The following is a 10,216-nucleotide window of genomic DNA, read 5'->3' as shown; positions in this document are numbered from 1 at the left end:
TTTTGGTCGGACCAAATTTTGTCTGTTTTGGTCTGGGCCGGGTCCGGGGGAGGTTTCTACGGTGGCCGACAGGGTCAAACCCACTGCAGCTTAATGAAACACACACACATATAGACTAAACACAAGCAGATTAAGAAAAGATCTTTCATTTGACAACACATGAGCAGCATTCAGCAAAACACACTGCAAATACACACAACACAACCAGATACACACAACCAAATACACACAACACAACCATATACACAACACAACCAGATACACACAACACAACCAGATACACACAACCAAATACACACAACACAACCAAATACACACAACACAACCAGATACACAACACAACCAGATACACACAACCAGATACACACAACACAACCAGATACACACAACCAAATACACACAACACAACCAGATACACACAACACAACCAAATACACACAACACAACCAGATACACACAACACAACCAGATACACACAACACAATTCAATTCAATTCAATTTTATTTATAGTATCAAATCATAACAAGAGATATCTCGAGACACTTTACAGATAGAGTAGGTCTAGACCAAACTCTGTACTTTACGAAGCCCCAACTATTACAGTGGTTGCCTCAAGAGCAAGCATTAGCAGTAGCTATTGCGACAGTGGCGAGGAAAAACTCCCTTTTTTTGTTAGGAAGAAACCTCGGACAGACCCAGACTCTTGGTAGGCGGTGTCTGACGGCACCAGTTGGGGGAGTGGTGAATGGTGGCAATAATAGTCATAATAAAGATAGTGAAGCAGTGATCACAATGGTAGTCATAGTAGTTCATGTCATAGTAGGGCACAGCAGGGCGTTACGGGGTGTAGTGTGGCACAGCAGCCTGGGTGGACGCGGTTGGACGCGGCAGGACGCAGTCGGACACTGCGGGGAAACGCAGAGCGTAGCAGGGTGTAGTAAGTCCATAGCGTCAGCTGCACCCAGGACCCCGGTGTAGGTGCCACCCAATTCCAAGGCGATGTTCTGGGTGAAGAAGAAGCAAAGGGACTCCGGGGAGAAAACTCCCCAGAGCTAGGTTAGTAACAGGCATTTCTGGGACTAAGATGCACACAAAAGGAGACAAGTGAAAAGAGAGAAGAGGGAGCGGCTCATTGTGTCCTTGGAAGGAGCTTCCCACAGCAGTCTAGAGTTATAATAGCATAACTAAGAGAGGCAGGCTAAAGAGAGGGGCCCTGGACCGGGCTCGTACTCTACTACTAACTAAGAGAGTTACAACACAACACAACCAGATACACACAACAACCAAATACACACAACACAACCAGATACACACAACACAACCAGATACACACAACACAACCAGATACACACAACACAACCAAATACACACAACACAACCAGATACACACAACACAACCAGATACACACAACACAACCAAATACACACAACACAACCAGATACACACAACACAACCAGATACACACAACACAACCAGATACACACAACACAACCAGATACACACAACACAACCAGATACACACAACACAACCAGATACACACAACACAACCAGATACACACAACACAACCAGATACACACAACACAACCAGATACACACAACCAGATACACACAACACAACCAGATACACACAACACAACCAGATACACACAACACAACCAGATACACACAACACAACCAAATACACACAACACAACCAGATACACACAACACAACCAGATACACACAACACAACCAAATACACACAACACAACCAGATACACACAACACAACCAGATACACACAACACAACCAAATACACACAACACAACCAGATACACACAACACAACCAGATACACACAACACAACCAATACACACAACACAACCAGATACACACAACACAACCAGATACACACAACACAACCAGATACACACAACACAACCAGATACACACAACACAACCAGATACACACAACACAACCAGATACACACAACACAACCAGATACACACAACACAACCAGATACACACAACACAACCAGATACACACAACACAACCAGATACACACAACCAGATACACACAACACAACCAGATACACACAACACAACCAGATACACACAACACAACCAGATACACACAACCAGATACACACAACACAACCAGATACACACAACACAACCAGATACACACAACACAACCAGATACACACAACACAACCAGATACACACAACACAACCAGATACACACAACCAGATACACACAACACAACCAGATACACACAACACAACCAGATACACACAACACAACCAGATACACACAACACAACCAGATACACACAACACAACCAATACACACAACACAACCAGATACACACAACACAACCAAATACACACAACACAACCAGATACACACAACACAACCAGATACACACAACACAACCAGATACACACAACACAACCAGATACACACAACACAACCAGATACACACAACACAACCAGATACACACAACACAACCAGATACACACAACACAACCAGATACACACAACACAACCAGATACACACAACACAACCAGATACACACAACACAACCAGATACACACAACACAACCAAATACACACAACACAACCAGATACACACAACACAACCAGATACACACAACCAGATACACACAACACAACCAGATACACACAACACAACCAGATACACACAACACAACCAGATACACACAACACAACCAAATACACACAACACAACCAGATACACACAACACAACCAGATACACACAACCAGATACACACAACACAACCAGATACACACAACACAACCAGATACACACAACACAACCAGATACACACAACACAACCAGATACACACAACCAGATACACACAACACAACCAGATACACACAACACAACCAGATACACACAACACAACCAGATACACACAACACAACCAAATACACACAACACAACCAGATACACACAACACAACCAGATACACACAACACAACCAAATACACACAACACAACCAGATACACACAACACAACCAGATACACACAACACAACCAGATACACACAACACAACCAGATACACACAACACAACCAGATACACACAACACAACCAGATACACACAACACAACCAAATACACACAACACAACCAGATACACACAACACAACCAGATACACACAACACAACCAGATACACACAACACAACCAGATACACACAACACAACCAAATACACACAACACAACCAGATACACACAACACAACCAGATACACACAACACAACCAAATACACACAACACAACCAGATACACACAACACAACCAGATACACACAACACAACCAGATACACACAACACAACCAAATACACACAACACAACCAGATACACACAACACAACCAGATACACACAACCAGATACACACAACACAACCAGATACACACAACACAACCAGATACACACAACACAACCAGATACACACAACACAACCAGATACACACAACCAGATACACACAACACAACCAGATACACACAACACAACCAGATACACACAACACAACCAGATACACACAACACAACCAGATACACACAACACAACCAGATACACACAACACAACCAGATACACACAACACAACCAGATACACACAACACAACCAGATACACACAACACAACCAGACACACACAACACAACCAATACACACAACACAACCCGATACACACAACACAACCAGATACACACAACACAACCAAATACACACAACACAACCAGATACACACAACACAACCAGATACACACAACACAACCAGATACACACAACACAACCAAAACACACAACACAACCAGATACACACAACACAACCAGATACACACAACCAGATACACACAACACAACCAGATACACACAACACAACCAGATACACACAACACAACCAGATACACACAACACAACCAGATACACACAACCAGATACACACAACACAACCAGATACACACAACACAACCAGATACACACAACACAACCAGATACACACAACACAACCAGATACACACAACACAACCAAATACACACAACACAACCAAATACACACAACACAACCAATACACACAACACAACCAGATACACACAACACAACCAGATACACACAACACAACCAGATACACACAACACAACCAGATACACACAACACAACCAGATACACACAACACAACCAAATACACACAACACAACCAGATACACACAACACAACCAGATACACACAACACAACCAGATACACACAACACAACCAAATACACACAACACAACCAGATACACACAACACAACCAGATACACACAACCAGATACACACAACACAACCAGATACACACAACACAACCAGATACACACAACACAACCAGATACACACAACACAACCAGATACACACAACCAGATACACACAACACAACCAGATACACAACACAACCAGATACACACAACACAACCAGATACACACAACACAACCAGATACACACAACACAACCAGATACACACAACACAACCAGATACACACAACACAACCAGATACACACAACACAACCAAATACACACAACACAACCAGATACACACAACACAACCAGATACACACAACCAAATACACACAACACAACCAGATACACACAACCAGATACACACAACACAACCAGATACACACAACACAACCAGATACACACAACCAGATACACACAACACAACCAGATACACACAACACAACCAGATACACACAACCAAATACACACAACACAACCAGATACACACAACCAAATACACACAACACAACCAGATACACACAACCAGACACACACAACACAACCAGATACACACAACACAACCAGATACACACAACACAACCAGATACACACAACCAGATACACACAACACAACCAGATACACAACACAACCAGATACACACAACACAACCAGATACACACACACAACCAGATACACACAACCAGATACACACAACACAACCAGATACACACAACACAACCAGATACACACAACACAACCAGATACACACAACGCAACCAGATACACACAACACAACCAGATACACACAACCAGATACACACAACACAACCAGATACACACAACAACCAAATACACACAACACAACCAGATACACACAACACAACCAGATACACACAACACAACCAAATACACACAACACAACCAGATACACAACACAACCAGATACACACAACCAGATACACACAACACAACCAGATACACACAACACAACCAGATACACACAACACAACCAGATACACACAACACAACCAGATACACACAACACAACCAGATACACACAACCAGATACACACAACACAACCAGATACACACAACACAACCAGATACACACAACACAACCAGATACACACAACACAACCAGATACACACAACACAACCAGATACACACAACCAGATACACACCACACAACCAGATACACACAACACAACCAGATACACACAACACAACCAGATACACACAACACAACCAGATACACACAACACAACCAGATACACACAACACAACCAGATACACACAACACAACCAGATACACACAACACAACCAGATACACACAACCAGATACACACAACACAACCAGATACACACAACACAACCAAATACACACAACACAACCAGATACACACAACCAGATACACACAACACAACCAGATACACACAACACAACCAGATACACACAACACAACCAGATACACACAACACAACCAGATACACACAACACAACCAGATACACACAACACAACCAGATACACACAACACAACCAGATACACACAACACAACCAGATACACACAACACAACCAGATACACACAACACAACCAGATACACACAACACAACCAGATACACACAACCAGATACACACAACACAACCAGATACACACAACACAACCAGATACACACAACACAACCAGATACACACAACCAGATACACACAACACAACCAGATACACACAACACAACCAGATACACACAACACAACCAGATACACACAACACAACCAGATACACACAACACAACCAGATACACACAACACAACCAGATACACACAACACAACCAGATACACACAACACAACCAGATACACACAACCAAATACACACAACACAACCAGATACACACAACCAAATACACACAACACAACCAGATACACACAACACAACCAGATACACACAACACAACCAGATACACACAACACAACCAGATACACACAACACAACCAGATACACACAACACAACCAGATACACACAACACAACCAGATACACACAACACAACCAGATACACACAACACAACCAGATACACACAACCAGATACACACAACACAACCAGATACACACAACCAGATACACACAACACAACCAGATACACACAACACAACCAGATACACACAACACAACCAGATACACACAACACAACCAGATACACACAACACAACCAGATACACACAACACAACCAGATACACACAACACAACCAGATACACACAACACAACCAGATACACACAACACAACCAGATACACACACAACCAGATACACACAACACAACCAGATACACACACAACCAGATACACACAACACAACCAGATACACACAACACAACCAGATACACACAACACAACCAGATACACACAACACAACCAGATACACACAACACAACCAGATACACACAACACAACCAGATACACACAACACAACCAGATACACACAACACAACCAGATACACACAACACAACCAGATACACACAACACAACCAGATACACACAACACAACCAGATACACACACAACCAGATACACACAACACAACCAGATACACACAACACAACCAGATACACACAACACAACCAGATACACACAACACAACCAGATACACACAACACAACCAGATACACACAACACAACCAGATACACACAACCAGATACACACAACACAACCAGATACACACAACCAAATACACACAACACAACCAGATACACACAACACAACCAGATACACACAACACAACCAGATACACACAACACAACCAGATACACACAACACAACCAGATACACACAACCAGATACACACAACACAACCAGATACAAACAACACAACCAGATACACACAACACAACCAGATACAACCAGATACACACAACACAACCAGATACACACAACACAACCAGATACACACAACCAAATACACACAACACAACCAGATACACACACACAACCAGATACACACAACACAACCAGATACACACAACACAACCAGATACACACAACACAACCAGATACACACAACACAACCAGATACACACAACACAACCAGATACACACACAACCAGATACACACAACACAACCAGATACACACAACACAACCAGATACACACAACACAACCAGATACACACAACACAACCAGATACACACAACCAGATACACACAACACAACCAGATACACACAACCAGATACACACAACACAACCAGATACACACAACACAACCAGATACACACAACACAACCAGATACACACAACACAACCAGATACACACAACACAACCAGATACACACAACACAACCAGATACACACAACACAACCAGATACACACAACACAACCAGATACACACAACACAACCAGATACACACAACACAACCAGATACACACAACACAACCAGATACACACAACCAGATACACACAACACAACCAGATACACACAACACAACCAGATACACACAACACAACCAGATACACACAACACAACCAGATACACACAACACAACCAGATACACACAACACAACCAGATACACACAACCAGATACACACAACACAACCAGATACACACAACACAACCAGATACACACAACACAACCAGATACACACAACACAACCAGATACACACAACACAACCAGATACACACAACCAGATACACACAACACAACCAGATACACACAACCAAATACACACAACACAACCAGATACACACAACCAGATACACACAACACAACCAAATACACACAACACAACCAGATACACACAACACAACCAGATACACACAACCAGATACACACAACACAACCAGATACACACAACCAATACACACAACACAACCAGATACACACACAACCAGATACACACAACACAACCAGATACACACAACACAACCAGATACACACAACACAACCAGATACACACACAACCAGATACACACAACACAACCAGATACACACAACACAACCAGATACACACAACACAACCAGATACACACAACACAACCAGATACACACAACCAGATACACACAACACAACCAGATACACACAACACAACCAGATACACACAACACAACCAGATACACACAACCAAATACACACAACACAACCAGATACACACAACCAGATACACACAACACAACCAGATACACACAACCAGATACACACAACACAACCAGATACACACAACACAACCAGATACACACAACACAACCAGATACACACAACACAACCAGATACACACAACACAACCAGATACACACAACACAACCAGATACACACAACACAACCAGATACACACAACACAACCAGATACACACAACACAACCAGATACACACAACACAACCAGATACACACAACACAACCAGATACACACAACCAGATACACACAACACAACCAGATACACACAACACAACCAGATACACACAACCAAATACACACAACACAACCAGATACACACAACACAACCAGATACACACAACACAACCAGATACACACAACACAACCAGATACACACAACACAACCAGATACACACAACACAACCAAAACACACAACACAACCAGATACACAACACAACCAGATACACACAACACAACCAGATACACACAACACAACCAGATACACACAACCAGATACACACAACACAACCAGATACACACAACCAAATACACACAACACAACCAGATACACAACACAACCAGATACACACAACACAACCAGATACACACAACCAAATACACACAACACAACCAGATACACACAACACAACCAGATACACACAACACAACCAGATACACACAACACAACCAGATACACACAACACAACCAGATACACACAACACAACCAGATACACACAACCAAATACACACAACACAACCAGATACACACAACACAACCAGATACACACAACACAACCAGATACACACAACACAACCAGATACACACAACACAACCAGATACACACAACACAACCAGATACACACAACACAACCAGATACACACACAACCAGATACACACAACACAACCAGATACACACACAACCAGATACACACAACACAACCAGATACACACACAACCAGATACACACAACACAACCAGATACACACAACCAGATACACACAACACAACCAGATACACACACAACCAGATACACACAACACAACCACATACACACAACACCACCAGATACACACAACACAACCAGATACACACAACACAACCAGATACACACAACACAACCAGATACACACAACACAACCAGATACACACAACACAACCAGATACACACAACCAGATACACACAACACAACCAGATACACACAACACAACCAGATACACACAACACAACCAGATACACACACAACCAGATACACACAACACAACCAGATACACACAACCAGATACACACAACACAACCAGATACACACAAACCAGATACACACAACACAACCAGATACACACAACCAGATACACACAACACAACCAATACACACAACACAACCAGATACACACAACACAACCAGATACACACAACACAACCAGATACACACAACACAACCAGATACACACAACACAACCAGATACACACAACACAACCAGATACACACACAACCAGATACACACAACACAACCAGATACACACAACACAACCAGATACACACAACACAACCAGATACACACAACACAACCAGATACACACAACACAACCAGATACACACAACCAAATACACACAACACAACCAGATACACACAACCAAATACACACAACACAACCAGATACACACAACACAACCAGATACACACAACACAACCAGATACACACAACACAACCAGATACACACAACACAACCAGATACACACAACACAACCAGATACACACAACACAACCA

This window comes from Sander lucioperca, chromosome 6 (assembly GCF_008315115.2).
Source record: "Sander lucioperca isolate FBNREF2018 chromosome 6, SLUC_FBN_1.2, whole genome shotgun sequence".
NCBI classification, from domain to species: domain Eukaryota; kingdom Metazoa; phylum Chordata; class Actinopteri; order Perciformes; family Percidae; genus Sander; species Sander lucioperca.
Note: the sequence above shows the minus strand (reverse complement) of the source record.